This window comes from Pseudophryne corroboree, chromosome 1 (assembly GCF_028390025.1).
Source record: "Pseudophryne corroboree isolate aPseCor3 chromosome 1, aPseCor3.hap2, whole genome shotgun sequence".
In the NCBI taxonomy this organism is placed as follows: domain Eukaryota; kingdom Metazoa; phylum Chordata; class Amphibia; order Anura; family Myobatrachidae; genus Pseudophryne; species Pseudophryne corroboree.
Window position 1 is genome coordinate 564,033,162 of NC_086444.1, and position 20,549 is coordinate 564,053,710.

General features: G+C 45.7%; 1 protein-coding gene across 5 annotated transcripts in view; it reads left to right on the top strand.

The window, feature by feature from the left end:
• SLC24A2 (solute carrier family 24 member 2) overlaps positions 1–20,549 on the top strand; it is a 491,146-nt gene that overhangs the window by 275,212 nt on the left and 195,385 nt on the right. The gene's annotated exons all lie outside the window — the stretch shown is intronic.

The window sequence follows — 20,549 nt, forward strand, 5'->3', positions numbered from 1 at the left end:
AGTTAATGGGAGTGCAGGACTATATAAAAAAAAAATATATATATATATATATATATATATATATTTATTACTGCATATCTATAAATATTTATATATGCTTATATATGTAAATATTATGAATATTATGAAGAAAACATATATATATCTTTAGCTTTTTAACTAACAGTTCCTCATTATGACCCATTACTGTATAAGAGTAGCAGCGGCTAGCAGGTGATGGTTTGACACCTCTACTCTTTTACATGGATCAGGCACCCTACCTGCAGCCGCCAACCACCTTCACGGATCTGTTGCATAGGACTGCCAGCCGGCCAGCCCTGGGATGTGTTCATTACACGGTGCAGTGTTGGCGGGGCGGGACCTCTGTGATGCTGCTGCCCGCTGTGATGACATGTGATGCAGAGCAAGCAGTGAGTCACAGTGCCTATGCGGCGCAGGGAGAGACGGGAAAGCCTTCCAGTGCTTCCACCGCCATCATAGGAAACCATCTATGCTGCCAGCGGCATTTGACCCATCGCATCGGGGCCGGGAGTGTCTTGTTTGTTAAGGCCGTAGGGGGAGGAGCTCGGTATGCTGCAGGCTGCAGTTGAAATTTTTTTTATTTCCTGTCTACTGCAGCACAGAGTTCTGCAGATGCAGTGGGTCTATTTTGGAGGGTGGGCCTGGAGCTGCAGCTACATCAGCCCCATTGTTAATCCGGCCCTGCTAACATGCAATGCATTCTCAATCCTGCTCAGGGGTGGGGAAATCCAGCTCAATTTTGAAGCCCTGATATATATATATATATATATATATACACACACACACACACTATGGGAATAAACCTAATAAGCTTACCTTTCCAGCGTCTTCCCAGCTTGATATAAGCCACCATGGCTGTCAGTACCAGCTGCAGTATCAAGGTGACTGCAGCTGATATTGGGATGCCCATATTGTAGTTTTCTGCCAACCAGATGAATCTGTGCGGGAAGTAAATATATTTCATATTAGGAAATAAACTAGTGTGAACTACCAGGCATGAAATATATCAGATCTGTTATTGTGTTTTTACAATACACTCCATGTCATTGATATATTTAAATATCACGCTAAACTCAGGTTAGAATAATAATGAAAACCAGTAAGAAATTTAAAATTAAGGGCATAATAATAACCATAACTTTATACGAGGGACATGGGACGTTTTTTTTTTATGTTTCTATGGGAGTCAGTAATGGTTAGTTATGCACTTGGTTTGAACTTAACTATTATTTAAGTACAGTTATTTCTCAATTAAAATTGTATCTAGAAAAATATTATTAATACTCACTGATAGTAGAAAAATATTCCATTAATTATTAATAAGGAGCAAATGAAGATGATCAGGCCGCACATCTTTCTCAGAAGGGACCTCTGCACACCCATTGTCTCTCCAAGATAATCACCAACTGACAGACATTCAAACCTGCCTCCTAGCAGGAGCGGAACCCAGGAAAGCAGTGATGTCAATTACAGTTAAAGTACCAGTGAATCAGCTTCAGTCATTTTTCAAACACAGCCTATATCATGGCTGATTGGCTGGTACTTTATGAGCTGATTGGCTGGTACTTTATCTCTCTCCACTTTATAACTCTTTTAGGTTTAGTACATCTCTCCCTAAGGGGCTTATTCAGTATCATTAATAGGACTGCTACACTTGCTGAAACACTAGTTTCCACATGTTTTCAGTAACAGGACCACTCATTATTAAGAAAACCCGGAAAGCTGAAAGTTTTTAGAGTTTTCGTATAGGAATCTATTCTATTCTTATAGGCACTTATTTCCTACAGGGATGAGTACCGTGTTGCGAAGAGGAATCCGATCAGATCCTTGCAGCCATGTGCATGTGTGACCTCAGTTCACGCAGGTCTACTCAGCAGGATCGGTATCCTATCACTGTCCATGACCGGATAGCGATAGCAAGGGACTCCTATTGTAAAAAATGCTTCACTATTAAAATAAAGATATTTTTGTTTGTCCTTAAAAAAAATTACAATAATTATACAGGTTGAGTATCCCATATGCAAAATGCTTGGTACCAAAAGTATTTTGGATATCGGATTTTTCCATAATTTGGAATAATTGCATACCATAATGAGATATCATGGCGATGGGACCTAAGTCTAAGCACAGAATGCATTTTTTTTTTTTAAACAATTTACTTTTATTGAAGCATGACATTATAGAACTGTATAAGCTTACAGAATAAAGCATATCCATTTGTACAAACATTACAAATGATGTATAAGGAATATCCTGTTACACAATACATGCATTGACATGATATAGTTGCAATATAATGTGTCAAAAAGCACGTGAAACAAAATAAAATTACAGAGTGTGATGTGACAAGAACTCGGGTCCATGTCCGCACCCCCCGGATCATCCCCCTCCCCCCTAATTAAAAAAAAAAACCACCAACACTCAAAGTTATGCGTTTAGTATAGAAATGGGGGGATCTCGCTCATAGACACGCGTTTCGTACCATAACGTATCCTTGAAACACTTCCAGAGTTGTTCTTTAACGGACTGGGACAGAGTTTCTATATAGCTCTCTCATGTTTCAAAGAATTTTTGGGTAAACTTTTTTTTTTGTAGCAAAGCTTCCAGCCATTCCATTCAGAAAACAAAAAAACTATTTTTTTTAAACAGTGAGAAGGGGGGGGGGGGGGGGGGGGGGCGTTGGTTGTATCCATATTTGTAGGATGCATTTTTTTAGCTACGACCGAAACAACTAACAGTAATTTCCTGACCCCCGTGACACCCAGGAGCTCTCTGGCACAATACCAAATATCGCCCATTCCGGAGTGAAAGGCATACTATTCACTAGATGGTGATTCACAAAGCCCCAAACCTGAACCACATCTAAGACATGAGTTATCTTCAATCAGTCCCATGAGGAATCTACGGTGAGGTGAAAGATAAGTTCTATGAAGAATATTCAGGAATAATTCAACATAAGACGCTGCAGGGATCAGTTTTATAGATAACTCAAATGTCTGCATTAGTTTTTTAACACTAAGAGATGGAAATTGGTCCTTCCATAGTGCTAACCCTGTCAGTTGGACATCATATTGTAATGGAGTACGTAAAAATATATAATGTGTCGAAATAGCCTTAAAGAGAGGGTTCTGAGTGATTAGTAGTATATCTAGTGGGTTATCAAAATCAGCCGGGAAAGCACCCTAAGGAGACCAGCCACGTAATGTTGTGCTTGTAGGTATGCCAAAGGAAGAGGTTTAAGTACCGGAAATAGTTCCACTACCTGCGTAAATGTTAGTGGTTTTTTAGTAGCACTATTCACAAGTTGTCGTATGGAAGTGATACCATGTCGTTTCCATAACAGGAAAGGGTGGCTAGCAGTCCCCTCATGAAAATTTGGATTGTGTACCAGGGGTAGAAATAACGATATATGTGCGTTCAACACACCCTTATGACGCAGAATGTGCAACACTTTTCGAGTTGACATTAGTAGTGGATTAGATTGTATGGCGATTGGCACCTCTCCGTCAAGCATGTGTAAGAATGAGGTCAAATTTACTCCATCCAGGAAAGCCGTTTCCAAGATAGTATTAGAATAAATATCTGTGTCATGAAGCCAGTCTCTCAGATAACGCATATGAGCAGCGTGACTATAATTGGTGATATTGGTCAAGTTAATACCCCCGTTAGATTTGTGTTGTTGTAATTTCACAAGACTAATCCTGGTCCTCCTACCATTCCAAATAAACGTACGCATAATATGTTCGGGTTCCATGGTGTCTCGTTTGGTCAGCAGAATTGGCAGTGTTTGAAGTGGATTAAGAACCCTGGGAAACAGTATCATCTTTACCAAAGTCGCTCGGCCTAAGTACGAGAGATGAAGATGTTGCCATCTATCAGTATCTTCCCTAATACTATGTAAAATATTCCTCAAATTGAAATTATACAAGTTATTTAATTTTTTGGGGAGTTGTACCCCCAAGTAGGTAATCGATTTGGATGCCCAAATAATGGGGATCTCCCTAGACCATGCCGGATGTACATAACCAGGGTTTAGATAGAGTGAGGTGGATTTTTCAAGATTCACCTCAAAGCCCGAAATCAGGCCAAATTCCCTAACACGTTCCATCAACGGTACAAGGACCCTCCGTTGGTTTGAGATAAAAAGTAGGACATCGTCCGCAAAGGCCGTTATTTTTACTGTCTCCTTCCCCATGGTAATTCCCGTGAAGTTCTGCCAGTTCTGTAATACTCGTAACATGGGATCCAGGGCTATGTTACAAAAAATAAGGGCGAAAGTGGACAACCCTGTCTTGTTCCCCTGGACATCACCAAATCATCCCCTACGCCACTGTTAACCAATATAGAAGTAGTTGGAGAAGTCTAAAAGAATGTTATCAAACGATTGTCCAAATCCTCTCCTGTTTAAAATTTCATGAAGGTAGTGCCAGGATACCATATCAAATGCTTTTGTGGCATCCAAGCTTAAAAGCATGTTAGACGAGGTAGGTTGGATGCTAGCCGCCATTACTGCCGCAATTGCCGTACGTATACCTTTTACAGAATGTCTGTTTCTGGTGAATCCCAGTTGGTGATTTGTGAGTATAGAGGCTAAAAAGAGTTGGAGCCTGTCTGCCAGAATTTTGGTTAAAATTTTAAAGTCAACGTTAAGTAAGGTAATGGGGCGGTACGATGAGGGGAGGGTGGGGTCTTTGTTGGATTTTTGGATCAGAGTAGTGTAGGCCTTATTTAAACCAGGAAATTGGGGAAGATCTGTTTGAATATGTCTATAAAGAGCATGTAAGGCTGGAATTACATCCGGCTGTAAAAGTTTATAATATTCGATGGAATAACCATCGGGCCCAGGGGACTTATTTAACTGCATGGATTTTATTGTTTTCACTATGTCCTCCTCAGTAATTGGCGCTTTTAATTTCTCCCGTTGTGAGGGGGTTATGCATGGGAGATTGGCTTCATCCAACAGCTTAATCATTAAGGACTCATCATATGGGGCTGCAGAATATAATGTGGAAAAATGGTCTTTGAACACTCTAGCAATATCACTGGTTTTGGTAGAAAGCTTAGACGAGTGAGTGTCTAGAATGGCATTAATGTGATGACGCCTTTTGAAACTCTTAGTCATATTCTCCAGGAGAGTACCTGTCTTGTTACCCCAACGAAAATACTTTTGTTTAGTATAGTCTAATTTTTGCTGGGCTTGGGTTACTAAGAAACTATCCAACAGCTGACGAGACTCCTGGTATTTGTTATGTGTTGTATCAGTAGGATTTGAGACATAATCCTGTAAATTGCCTTGTAATGCGTGTTGTAGTGTATCTTGTTGAGATTTAAGGTCCTTGTTCCTTTTAGCTATATATGAAAAAATATGCCCCCGCATTACTACTTTGGACGCCTCCCAAAACAAGACAGGGTTGTCACAATGCTCTAAGTTATCATCTAGGTACTCTGCCCATTTCAACCTAATGAACTTTCGAAATTGTTCAGAGTGAAAAAGATAAGAGGGAAAGCGCCAGATTATAGGACGTTTTTTCTCTGAAAAAGCATTCAGCATCACAGTCACTGGAGCATGATCGATATAGTTATATCGCCTAGCGAAGTGGACACCACGCCAGAAAGAAGTGTATTAGAAAGTAAAATATAATCAAGATGCGAAAGAGATCCATGTACCGCTGAGTGGAACGTATAAGACTTGTCAGTGATGTTAAGTAATCTCCAGGGGTCTACCAGTGAGTGAGTTGTCAGTAGGTGAGAGATATGATTCCAATGTGGTGCATGAAGTTTCGATGGGACTGGGAATTTATCTATGGAGGGGTCCCAGACAGTATTAAAATCCCCACCTAATGTTAAGGCATAATTGTTTCTGCTATGTAGAAGTTGTGTAATGGATTGATAAAAGGCTTGAAGTCCAGTATTGAGTGCATAAATATTGAGTAAAGTGAATTTAGCATCGTAAATTTGGCCATCTAATAAAATATAGCGACCCTCGGGGTCCAAAACAGTATTCAAAATAGTATAAGGAAGATTTCTGGCAAACAGGATGGCCACACCTCGAGATTTGGAATGGTAAGGGGCGGATATACAATCATCTATCCACCCATCGCATAGAGTAGAATCCTCCCCTAATTTCCAGTGCGTCTCCTGGATGTAAACTATATCAGGACTAAGTTTTTTAAGGGCCGATGTAACCCGTTTACGTTTAATCGGGGTTTTCAAACCCCCCGTTTTCCAGGAAGTAATCTTAATGGTATATGATGTCCGCACAGGGGTCCGTTGTGAGGTTAAAGGAGTTACCATCACCCAATCCCAGTCTGTGGGAACATTATAACAGAAAAATCTAAGAGAAGAAAAGGGCCACCCCTGGTCCATCCAGCTGGGGAGGCTCCTGTAATGTCAAGCGGACATGGACCCGGGCACACCACATAAAAACAGACAGCACAAACATGGATAAGCAATAAAAGAAAAAGAGCATGCTTCAATACATTTTCAAAAAAAATTCTTTCCAAAAAAAAAAAAAACAATGCCAAACCCTATTGGGTAACTCAGGGGTTGGCAGAATTGGCATCAGGTGTCTTAATACAAACACTGTATACACACCAATGAATATAGGATCAAACTGTGAATTTTGAATGTTGGTAAACATAGGTTGTTACAAATTATAGTAATCAATACTACGACTTAGGGTATATAGTAAACCCTTATACAGGTGAGACCAGGAACGTGATACCTTATAGTAGGAATTCTCTCCATTCACGGAGGAGAGTGAGAAGGTGACCTTCTAGAGGGACTGCTTGGGAAAAAATGGGCCTGTGCTGCCTGTGGGTCATCAAACACATAAGTTCGCCCATTGTCGGTGACCCTCAACTTGGCCGGGTATAATAGTGCAAAACGCCTATCATTATCCACCAAAAATTTGCATACAGGCAAAAATTCTTTACGTTTCTGGGCTACCGTCGCAGAGAAATCTTGAAACATGAGTATCCTCTTATCCTCTATTTTCAGCTCTCTCTGGCGTATGTATGCTGAGAGGATCCTCTCTTTGGCACGGTAGTCCAGAAACTTAGCTATCACAGGCCTGGGTCTAGTACTATTCCCTTCCCTCTCTGGTCCGAGCCTGTGTGCTCTCTCAATTTGGGGTACACCTAGCTTAGATTGGAGGTTGAGAGAAGTAATGAGAGTGACACCAATGTAATCAAATAGCGCTGGACCTTTGACAAGTTCCGGAATACCCATAAACCTTAGATTATCTCACCTGTGGCAATTTTCTAAGTCGTCCACTTTATCAACCAGGGCTTGAAACGATGTTGTGGAGGATGCCGAAACGTCTGGACAGAGTCCTCCAAATCACTAACTCGTTGTTCAACTGCATTTAAGCGGTTTGTATGGTCTGACATGCGTTTTAATACGTTGTCTAAAGAGGACTGAAACTTGTCCAGTCTTTTGTCGATCTTGGGTATTAGTTTGTCAATTCTCTCCTCTACTTTTGGTAAAAACTGTCAAAATTTCTCGTCTATCACGGGCATAAGGGAATCTAATTTATCATCTATTTTGGGCATGATAGCATTAAGGATCTGAGCAGCTATGTCTGTAGTGGGCAGACTGTCATCTCCTTTTTTCGATCCTTGCCTTTCCACTGAGGCAAGTTCTGAAGGCGAAGGTGGAGAGTCACCTGCCTTAGGCAGACCTTTATTAGGTTTTACCACAGTACTATTGGACGTTCCAGGCGGTAAGGGCGGTAATGGTTTGCTAAGAAATTTGTCCATACACCAAGATATATGAAGTATTAAGTCAGGTATTGACAGCTATCATAGGTCACCCACAATACTTTCTAAAAAAAAAAATATTAACACATAAGGTAGTTGAGAAAGCAGAATCAATAAGAGTAGTCTCCCCTGTCTAGTATTCTACTCAATCACCCATTGCATGGGGTATTGGTATTAAATAAGCAAGGTCACAAAATATTCAAGCTCAGAACACATATATAAGAGATGATCATATAAAAAACATGCCCTGTGAGGAGCAAACCTGAACAGAAACAGAATAATAATTAAAAAAACACAATAATTTGCCGTAAAGGAAATAAGTGGGTCACAGTATTTATAAGTGACACCCCACTCAGAATAGTAGTAGTACACCTGTGAGTCAAGAGGCACTATAGAGAGGGCACTGTAATAATTGTCTGAGAGTGTTTGCTTTTGCAGATAATTGAGTCATATACCAAACTGCCAATAGGAAACAATATACAATTACACAGGAAATGAATAAGGAAAGGTACAACACTTTTGTTAAAAACCTAGTGCACTCGTAGTAGAGCCGAAGGCATAACCAGTGCGCCTTATGATGGATAAACCTTAAAAATAAAAAAAATCGCTAAATAAAATATGTTATCAGATGCAAGGGTAGACAGTGGGTCACACTATGTATAAGTGACACCCAACCTAGAATAAAAGCAGCAGAGGGCACTGCTATTGCTGCCTCATCATGTAAGTGAACATTTACAGAAATATGTGTTATATGTCAACATAACATTAGACTGCGGTGGGCATAAAACATTAAAAGAATATAACAAAGGTATCACTATACACACTACTCCCTAGTGAGTTTGCCACCTTAATCAAACCTAGTATACAAGTACCGGGGATAGCAAATTAAAATAGGGATAGTGCACCTTATGAAGAAGGATAAGATTAGGAGTTACCATACACAGAAATCCACAAACGCAGTTCAATTAGGTGCTGTAGTTGTTGCAGCTCAGCTATATACAAGCATCCAGGAAGAAGTTGGGCAACCCCTCACGAGCAGTAGGATAACCTAGACAGTGTCCCATTAGTCCCAGCTGGAAAGCCAAATTACTCCAGCAATGATATGCTGTATATGTGCAATGGAGTCCACCACAGCCAGTAATAAGAGGACAGGCTTCCTAATCCCCCGCAGCCGATACCCAACCGCAATCCGCCTCTGTCCTTCCGTCCAGCAGAGATGCAGAGAAAAGTAGATGTCACCCACGATAGTCACAAAGGGGGCCGCTGACACCTCTGCCCTGTCTAGCTGCAAACTCCCCGGTCCTTAGCTCCTGCAAGTTGGTAACAGCAGGAGGGTTGCAGATTCAGTTGTATTGCCCAGTGACCGCCACTCCAAGTCTCGGCTTCCACAGGGTGACAGCAGCGGGAGGGCCGCAGGCACCGCCGCCCGTCAAGCGGCAAGCACCCCGATCCCCAACCCCAGCAGATTGTCAGCAGCAGGAGGGCCGCAGGTTAAGGCAAAAGCTCCAAGTCACTCCCCCAGGGTAGAATTAGTAGAGCGGCTGCAAGCTCCGCTGTCCGGTCCCACGGTAATCACCGTGCTCCTCGGCTCCCGCAGGGCAGAGACAATAGAAGCAGGCTTCCTCGATGTCACAACTGTGCCACCAAGCTTGCAGTAGTGTGGGCAGCGACCAGCAGGATACCCGGACGCCTCCCGCAGCCCCCCTGGTAGGAAATCGTCAGTAAGTCAGCGGTGTCTGAAGACCCCTCCGGCGTCAACCAGTCCCGCTCTCCCGCTCCCGGAAGACAGCCTCTCCGGCCTCAGCGAGTGTGCAGGCGGGTATCCTCAGGGCAAAGGGGCCGTTGGGGCAAGTGGCAGCCGCAAGTAGAGCCAGGAGGCACCTTTAACTGTAGACACGTGGTGCACTATATAGATAGGGAAATGGCGCTGAGGAGCGTCGCGCCGGGGGGGGGGGGGGGTGTCAAGCAGTTTGACCAGACTCCGGGGAAAGAAAATTGTGGCTCCAGTCATCCAAGCGCCCTGTCGTACCCTACTATATCCCCTTTCGGGGGAGGGTGGTTAACAGTTAGATGACAGCGTTATAGTACTTTAGGATACCTGAAGCAGGACGCCATTGACGGAGCTCCTCTAAAAAGCGGCCATCTTCCCGCCCACCGGAACTCACACAGAATGCATTTATGTTCCATATACACCTTATACACACAGCCTGAAGGTCATTTTAGCCAATATTTTTAATAACTTTGTACATTAAACAAAGTTTGTCTACATACATACAATTCATTTATGTTTCATATACACCTTATATACACAAACTGAATGTCATTTAATACAATATTTTTAAAAACTTTGGTTATTAAACAAAGTTTGTATACATTGAGCTATCAGAAAACAAACGTTTCACTATCTCAGTCTCACTCAATAAATTCTGTATTTCGGAATATTCCGTATTTTGGACTATTTGGTTATCAACCTGTATATGTATTCTATTTTCCCCCCCTTTTTATTGAACTATTTTTCATTTGAAGTTTGTGTGCAGTGGCAATGTGTGGGCTTGCCATACAGGTCTTGTGTGTGTAGTGGGGGCCAGGGCTATAAGTCTCCTCTTGTGATGATAGAAGATTTCTGTCACTGCAATAAGCCTGAATTGAAAATATTTACTAAGTGGCAACTTATAACCAGGGCCGGCTCCAGGCCTACTAGCACCCTGAGCGAGAAAATTTAAAAGTGCCCCCCCCCCTCCCCCATGCGCCTTCGGCGCGCGCTCCTGAAAAAGTGGGTGTGGCCTCCTGAAAAAGTGGGCGTGGTCTCGCCCCCCAGCAGTGCCAGCTACACATGACATGCCCTCCGGCAGTGCCAGCTACACGTGACATGACTCCCAGCAGTGCCAGCTACACATGATAGTGTTCACTTTTTAGGGCAGGTTGCTGATCACAGGGAGGGCACATTTTTAAGTTAGGTGGGCAAAATGATGTACATATTGTAATGCTTGTTGTACCCATTTCCACACGCTAAAGCATGGACAGTGCGCGCCGAAGGCGCGCAGCAAAAATTTAGGGGAGTTACTTCGTGGGGAAGGTGCGTAGCCACATTATAGTGGCAATTCACATTACACCACACAGTAGTGCAGCTAATACACATTGCACCAGGTAGAACCTCCTATAAGAGCACGTTAGACACATTGCGCCAGGTAGAGCACTGAGACACACTGCCCAGCCACAGACGCCTAGCGGGAACACTACATGATATGCCCCCCAGCAGTGCCAGCTACACATGACATGCCCCCCAGCAGTGGCAGCTACACGTGACATGCCCCCCATCAGTGCCAGCTACATAAATGGCCACACAGTTCCAGATGGATAAATGCCCCCACAGCGCAGATATGCCCCCACAGTGCCAGATACATTAATGCCCTCACAGTGCAAGATATGCCCCCACAGTGCAAGAAATGCCCCCACAGTGCAAGAAATGCCCCCACGGTGCCAGATACATAAATGCCCCCACGGTGCCAGATACATAATTGCCCCCACGGTGCCAGATACATAATTGCCCCCACGGTGCCAGATACATAAATGCCCCCACGGTGCCAGATACATAAATGCCCCCACGGTGCCAGATACATAAATGCCCCCACGGTGCCAGATACATAAATGCCCCCACGGTGCCAGATACATAAATGCCCCCACAGAGCCAGATATGCCCCCACAGAGCCAGATAAATGCCCCCACAGTGCCAGATAAATGCCCCCACAGTGCCAGATAAATGCCCCCACAGTGCCAGATAAATGCCCCCACAGTGCCAGATAAATACCCCCACAGTGCCAGATAAATACCCCCACAGTGCCAGATATGCCCCCACAGTGCCAGATATGCCCCCACAGTGCCAGATATGCCCCCACAGTGCCAGAAATGCCACCCACAGTGCCAGAAATGCCACCCACAGTGCCAGATATGCCACCCACAGTGCCAGATATGCCACCCACAGTGCCAGATATGCCACCCACAGTGCCAGATATGCCACCCACAGTGCCAGATATGCCCCCACAGAACCAGATATGCCCCCACAGTGCCAGATATGCCCCCACAGTGCCAGAAATGCCCCCCACAGTGCCAGATATGCCACCCACAGAGCCAGATATGCCCCCACAGTGCCAGATATGCCCGCACAGTGCCAGAAATGCCCCACAGTGCCAGATATGCCACCCACAGTGCCAGATATGCCACCCACAGTGCCAGATATGCCCCCACAGAGCCAGATATGCCCCCACAGTGCCAGATATGCCCCCACAGTGCCAGATATGCCCCCACAGTGCCAGAAATGCCCCCCACAGTGCCAGATATGCCACCCACAGAGCCAGATATGCCCCCACAGTGCCAGATATGCCCGCACAGTGCCAGAAATGCCCCCCACAGTGCCAGATATGCCACCCACAGTGCCAGATATGCCCCCACAGAACCAGATATGCCCCCACAGAGCCAGATATGCAATGCCCCCCACAGTGCCAGAAATGCCCCCCCCATAGCCAGAAATGCCCCCACAGTGCGGATCCCCCCAATACCTGCGGCGCTGCTGGGGAGGAGTACTGCTGCTGTCCGCCTGTCCGAGTGTGCTGGCGAGCGGGCGGGAGTGCTGGCGGGCGGGCGGGCGGCCGGCGAGTCAGAGTGAGCCTGGGTCCGGGTGGCCACTTGTGTGCACTATGGCGCCGGCGTCTGACGTCAGACACCGGCGCCGCGCAGCGCGCATAGCGCACAGTGCACACGGGCCAATGCTGCACACACAGGGCCGGCTCCAGCATCGAATATGGCGGCGCCAGCGCGCGGCGCCCATTAAGGGTGGCGCCCTGTGCGGCCGCTCTATTCGAACATGCCTAGAGCCGGCCCTGCTTATAACTATTCTCATACATTATCATAGAAAACCTTATGATTTAGCTTCAGATTGAATTGTGACCAAATGAGTTGCTTTGTTTTCATGGAATATCATGTTCATTATGTGCAATGATTAACATGTTCTCCTATCCTAGCTACAGTATGTACGCTAACATATTTTTCAATCTGTTTTTGCTATTTAAATTCCCATATCCTAATATAAAGGTATAGGACAGAAAGTCCACAGGGCAATAGTGAGGTAGCTCAGACATGGATATGAGCACTCACTTACAAAACCCTCACCCTTTTCATCTATCATTTACATTTCTGATCTCATCTACCTTCACACTCCCACCAGCCCTCTTTGCATCAGAAATGAATGCAGACCCTCCTGCCAACTGATTACTTCCTCCCACTTCCATCTACAAGATTTTGCCCATGGTGCTCCCTACCTTTGCAATTCTCTCCCTGTCCCTATCAGAGTCTCCCAACCTCTCTATAAAACTTCAAACAGGTTCTCAAGACCCACTTCTTCATCAAACTCAGCCATCTCTCATACTAACCCTCTGTCCATGCTCACTCTCTACCCCACCAATCTGTCACCTCTGTCTCTCTGCCCCTTTAGAATGTAAGCTCTCACAAGCAGGACCCTCTTCCGTCATATGCTTTTCCTTCTCATACTTATTCTATCATCTACCTCATACTCCATACAACGTCTCCCAACACTCCTGATGCTTATTTGAGTGCTATGACCACTGATCCAACAATGCTTATGCATTGTTTTGTACTGTAAGCAGGGCTGTTTCTAGCCAATTCGGCTCCCAGTGTGAACACAAAAAAATGTGCGCCCCTTCCCCCACAGTCATGCCTTGCTGAAATGGGCATGGTTTTGCAGGAAAATACTTCCTTACACCATATTATGCCACACACATTAATACCCCTTGCATCATATTAAGACCCACCCACATCACCACTTTTCATTTTTAGAAGCTTTAGTAAATTTACCCCTTAGCGTCTTTACTGGCCAGCCTTAACATGTTAGACTGGGGGGCAGGAGGCAATTGTAAATTAGGAGGCTAAGTGGGACATTTACTAAGCAGTGATAAGAGCGGAGAGGTGAGCCAGTGGAGAAGTGCCCATGGCAACCAATCAGCACTAAATACATAGTAACATAGTACCATAGTATCTAAGGTTGAAAAAAGACAATTTGTCCATCGAGTTCAACCTATTTGTGGTCTCCTATGCAGGATTATTTGGTATAAAATTTTGACTGATGCTGATGTCTACCGTTACGTTTTATCCCTCTTTTTTATAATAACCATAGTGCGTGACTATGCACCATAACCCTGGATATCCTTATCCATTAGGAATTTATCTAATCCATTCTTAAAGGTGTTGACTGAGTCCGCCATTACAACTCCCTCAGGCAGGGAATTCCAAACACGTATCGTCCTTACCGTGAAAAAGCCTTTACGCCGTATTGTGCGGAATCTCCTCTCTTCTAACCTGAGCGAGTGTCCACGAGTTCTTTGTGTTGATCTAACCAAAAACAGGGCCTGCGCAAGATCTGTGTATTGTCCCCTTATATATTTGTAGATGTTGACCATGTCCCCTCTTAGTCTCCTCTTTCCAGTGTAAATATGCCTAGCCTTTCAAGCCTTTCCTCGTATTCCAGCGTCTCCATGCCCTTAATTAGTTTGGTCGCCCGCCTCTGAACCTTTTCTAGCTCCAGGATATCCTTTTTGTAGTATGGTGCCCAGAATTGTACACAGTATTCAAGGTGTGGCCTCACTGAAGTAACATCTATAATTTGCATACTATTACATTTTACAGAGAAGCTGATTGATTGATGGGGAAACTTCTCCACTGGCTCACTTCTCCGCTCTTATCACTGCTTAGTAAATGTACCCCTAAGTATTGAATGAGTGTCTCTATACGTACTTACAGTGGGCAGTTCTGTAACTCCACTATAGCAATAAAAGACAGCAGTATACTGTCTCAGGTACAATACAAAGCTTTAAGGTGTCAGTGCTGCTGTAAAACAATCTTGTAGACTAAAGGCTATGATAGTGCTGTGCCTTTGCTAGCACATGCAAGCTGGCATGGGTTGCAGTGTGCTCCACACACTATGTAGGTTATTGCACAGGAATGCATTTGCTGTACAACTTGTAGATCAGTGGTGAGTGGGAGACGGCTGAGTACAGCCAATGAGAGCTGGATAATACACTTTTCTTGCAGCAGAAATGTTTCTACAAAATAGTATCACAGTCTGTAGATGCAGAGTGTGATGTAGGTGGGGATACTTGTGTTTCTGGCTGATGGGCTCATATGCACATGTGGTGTAGCTGCTTAAGGTTGAATATATAAGTTGAATACACAGACCTGTTCCATTTCGCTCTGGTAGCTGTTCAGCATGATTCTCCCTCACTGGTACCAGCTCCTTCTCTCAGCATCAGTCTCCCTGCAGTCTCTCCTGGCATTACACTGCTCCCTTGGGCCGCGGTTCCAGCATGCCTGCTCTCACAGCATCTTCTGCAGCACTCTTGGCTCTGTACAGGGCCGGACTGCCCATCTGGCACTTCTGGCAAATGTCAGAAGGGCTGGTAGGCTGGTCTGGTGACACAGAGAGCAGGGAAGGTCGCGCGCATCACAGCTTCCGGCTCTGTTTGTCCCCCCTGCCACCCAAAGTACCCACTTCTAAAAAATACGGGGATGTGCTGCGAGTCAACGCCACGCTGACTCACTGTATGTCCCCTTGGGTAGTGTCCGCACACCCTATTTCACAGCACGCACATGCCGGGGCTGATTTTTCCGGCCCCAGTCCATCCCTGGCTCTGTAGCACCGCCCCCAACAGTCAGTGAAAAGCCTGTGAATTGCCTCGCTGGACCCGCTGCTCAGTGTTTCCACTGGGTCCTTCTGCCTTCCCTGTCTGCAGGGTCCTTGTGCCTGGTAACAGCCTGCAGCTGCTGGGTGTCACATCAGGATTTAGTAGAAAATGTTTTGTTTCTCTTACGTCCTAGAGGATGCTGGGGACTCCGTAAGGAACATGGGGTATAGACGGGCTCCGCAGGAGACATGGGCACTATAAAGAAACTTTAGAATGGGTGTGCACTGGCTCCTCCCTCTATGCCCCTCCTCCAGACCTCAGTTAGTTCCTGTGCCCGGAGGAGACTGGGTGCATTTCAGGGAGCTCTCCTGAGTTTCTTTGAAAAAAGAATTTTGTTAGGTTTTTTATTTTCAGGGAGCACTGCTGGCAACAGGCTCCCTGCATCGTGGGACTGAGGAGAGAGAAGCAGACCTACTTAAGTGATAGGCTCTGCTTCTTAGGCTACTGGACACCATTAGCTCCAGAGGGAGTCGGAACGCAGGTCTCTCCTCGCCGTTCGTCCCAGAGCCGCGTCGCCGTCCTCCTCACAGAGCCGGAAGAAAGAAGCCGGGTGAGTATAAGAAGAAAGAAGACTTCTAAGGCGGCAGAAGACTTCAGATCCTCTCTGAGGTAACGCGCAGCGGTAAAGCTGCGCACCATTGCTCCCACACACAACACACACTGCAGGCACGGATGGGTGCAGGGCGCAGGGGGGGCGCCCTGGGCAGCAATATTATACCTCTAGGAGTGGCTAGTACATATATAGCTGCGGAGGCAGTATATATCAAAATCCCCCGCCAGTATTACAAAATTGAGCGGGACCGGAGTCCGCCGCCGGGGGGAAGGAGGGGGGGGGGGGGACGGAGCTTGATCCCACAGCACTAACCAGCGCCATTTTCTCCACAGAGCACTGCAGAGAAGCTAGCTCCCCGGATTCTCCCCTGCTGAACACGGTGACACAGGGTAGAAAAGAGGGGGGGGGGGGCATTTGTAAGGCGCAGTGAGTGTATTATATACAGATAATTATATACAAAAGCGCTATTTATCTGGGAATTTTATTTTCCAGTGTGAGTTGGCACTGGGTGTGTGCTGGCATACTCTCTCTCTGTCTCTCCAAAGGGCCTTATTGGGGAACGGTCTCCATATAAATAAATCCCTGTGTGTGTGTGTGTGTGTGTGTGTGTGGGTGTCGGTACGAGTGTGTCGGCATGTCTGAGGCGGAAGGCTCATCTAAGGAGGAGGTGGAGCAGATGATTGTGGTGTCTCCGTCGGCAACGCCGACCCCTGATTGGTTGGACATGTGGAATGTGTTAAATGCAAATGTGACTTTATTACATAAAAGGATGGACAAAGCAGAGTCCAGGGAAAAAGCAGGGAGTCAATCCATGGCTTTAGCTGTGTCACAGGGCCCTTCAGGGTCCCAAAAACGTCCTCTATCCCAAATAGCAGACACTGATACCGACACAGATTCTGACTCCAGTGTCGACTATGATGATGCAAGGTTACACCCAAGGGTGGCCAAAAGTATTCATTATATGATTATTGCAATAAAAGATGTTTTGCATATCACAGATGACCCCTCTGTCCCTGACACGAGGGTGCACATGTTTAAGGAAAAGAAACCTGAGGTAACCTTTCCCCCGTCTCATGAGCTAAACGAGTTATTCGAGAAAGCTTGGGAAACTCCGGATAAAAAACTGCAGATTCCACAGAGGATTCTTATGGCGTATCCTTTTCCTGCACGGGACAGGGTATGATGGGAGTCCTCGCCCAGGGTGGACAAGGCATTAACGCGTTTGTCCAAGAAGGTGGCGCTACTGTCTCCTGACACGGCAGCCCTCAAGGATCCTGCTGATCGCAGACAGGAAACTACCTTAAAATCTATTTATACACATACGGGTGCTTTACTTAGGCCGGCAATAGCATCGGCATGGGTATGTAGGGCAGTTGCAGCTTGGACAGATACCTTGTCAGCTGACATGGATACCCTAGATAGGGATACCATTTTATTGATCTTAGGTCACATTAAAGACGCAGTCTTATATATGAGAGACGCTCAGAGAGACGTTGGGCTGCTAGGTTCGAGAGCCAACGCCATGGCGATTTCGGCTAGGCGAGCCCTGTGGACCCGCCAATGGACAGGTGATGCCGACTCAAAGAGGCATATGGAGGTTTTACCTTACAAGGGTGAGGTTTTATTTGGGGAAGGTCTCGCGGACCTGGTTTCCACAGCTACCACGGGTAAATCTACATTTTTGCCTTTTGTTCCCCCACAGCAAAAGAAAACTCCACAATATCAGATGCAGTCCTTTCGGTCGCATAAGTCCAGAAGAGGTCGGGGCTCATCCTTCCTCGCCAGAGGTAAGGCTAGAGGGAAAAGAACGCCTGCTACCGCTAGTTCCCAGGAGCAGAAGTCCTCCCCGGCTTCCACTAAATCCACTGCATGACGCTGGGGCACCACTGAGGGGGTCCGCACCGGTGGGGGCACGGCTTCGACTCTTCAGCCAGGTCTGGGTTCTGTCAGACGTGGATCCTTGGGCACTGGAAATTGTGTCCCAAGGCTACAAACTGGAATTCGAAGAGGTGCCTCCTCGACGATTTTTCAAGTCGGCCTTGCCAGCTGCTCCCCCAGAGAGGGAAATAGTGTTAGCTGCAATTCAAAAGCTGTGTCAACAGCAAGTGATTATCAAGGTTCCCCCAGTCCAACAGGGGAAAGGGTACTATTCAACCCTGTTCGTGGTCCTGAAACCGGATGGCTCGGTCAGACCCATTTTAAATCTAAAATCCCTAAACCTGTACTTGAAAAAGTTCAAATTCAAGATGGAATCGCTCCAGGCAGTGATCTCCAGCCTGGAAGGGGGGGATTTTATGGTGTCACTAGACATAAAGCATGCATACCTTCATGTCCCCATATATCCTCCTCATCAGGAGTACCTGAGATTCGCTGTACAGGACTGTCATTACCAGTTTCAGACGTTGCCGTTTGGGCTTTCCACGGCCCCGAGAATTTTCACCAAGGTGATGGCGGAGATGATGGTGCTCCTGCGCAGAGTGCTCCTACGGAAGATTTCCATCTGGGCCGTTTTCTCTACTTTCTACAGACAGGAGTGGATATGGGCCTGAAGTTAGGCTCCATTAAGGTACAGATTTCAGCCCTATCTATTTTCTTTCAGAAGGAATTGGCTTCTCTACCAGAAGTCCAGACTTTTGTAAAGAGAGTGCTACACATCCAGCCTCCTTTTGTGCCCCCGGTGGCACCATGGGACCTTAACGTAGTGTTACGGTTCCTAAACACTCACTGGTTTGAACCGCTTCAGACGGTTGAATTAAAATTTCTCACTTGGAAGGTGGTCATGTTGTTGGCCTTGGCATCTGCGAGGGGGGTGTCCGAATTGGCGGCTTTGTCTCACAAGAGCCCCTATCTGATTTTCCATATGGATAGAGTGGAGTTGAGGACTCGTCCTCAATTTTTGCCCAAGGTGGTTTCATCATTTCATATGAACTAGCCTATTGTGGTGCCTGTGGCTATGGAAGACTTGGAGGACTCCAAGTCCCTGGATGTAGTCAGGGCCTTAAAAATTTATGTAGCCAGGACGGCTAGGGTTATGAAAACAGAGGCTCTGTTTGTCCTGTATGCAGCCAACAAACTTGGCGCTCCCGCTTCAAAGCAGACTATTGCTCGCTGGATCTGTAACACGATTCAGCAGGCGAATTCTACGGCTGGATTGCCGTTGCCAAATTCGGTAAAGGCCCATTCCACTAGGAAGGTGGGCTCTTCTTGGGCGGCTGCCCGAGGCGTCTCGGCTTTACAGCTTTGCCGAGCAGCTACCTGGTCGGGTTCAAACACTTTTGCAAAGTTCTATAAGTTTGATACCCTGGCTGATGAGGACCTTGCGTTTGCTCAGTCGGTGCTGCAGAGTTGTCCGCACTCTCCCGCCCGGTCTGGAGCTTTGGTATAAACCCCATGGTCCTTATGGAGTCCCCAGCATCCTCTAGGACGTAAGAGAAAATAAGATTTTAAACCTACCGGTAAATCTTTTTCTCCTGGTCTGTAGAGGATGCTGGGCGCCTGTCCCAGTGCGGACTCTTTTCTGCAAGGCTTGTATATAGTTATTGTTTACATAAGGGTTATGTTATAGTTGAAATCAGTCGTTGCCTGATACTGTTTATTCATACTGTTAACTGGTTGCGTATATTCCAGGTTATACGGTGTGGATGGTGTGGGCTGGTATGAATCTTGCCCTTGGGTTAACTAAAATCCTTTCCTCGTACAGTCCGTCTCCTCTGGGCACAGTTCTCTAACTGAGGTCTGGAGGAGGGGCATAGAGGGAGGAGCCAGTGCACACCCATTCTAAAGTTTCTTTATAGTGCCCATGTCTCCTGCGGAGCCCGTCTATACCCCATGGTCCTTACGGAGTCCCCAGCATCCTCTACGGACTAGGAGAAAAAGATTTACCGGTAGGTTTAAAATCTTATTTTTCTTTGGTCTGGCTACATCTCATCGTTTATAGGGCCTAATTCTGATTTGGAAGTAAAGCAGAAAAAGGAAGTAACTTTGTATCTTGAACAAACCATGTTGCAATGCAATGGGAACAAATACATTTTTTTTTTCTGTGCATGTAAATACTGGCTGTTTTTGCATGTAGCCCACAAATGTTAGACAGCTTTATTTTTACACTGAAATTTAGATTTCAGTTTGAATACAACCCACCCAAATCTGAATCTCTCTGCACATTTTACATCTGCCCCACCAACAGTGCAACATGGTTTAGTCCAGGTGCACAGTTACGTGCTTTATTTATTTTTTTTGCTTTACTTTCAAATCGGAATCAGGCCCATAATCATCTATGGTGTCTATACAGATTTCTTATGATCTCTGTATGTATATATCCTTCTCTTACTTAAACCATCTTCAACGGGACCAAACCCCACGGTTTTCTGCCAAGCTGATATTCCCTGTACTTGTCCTATATTGTCTTCATCTGTAAGTCACTATTTTCCTGCTTTTAATTATTTTGTTTATGTACTCTGTAATTGG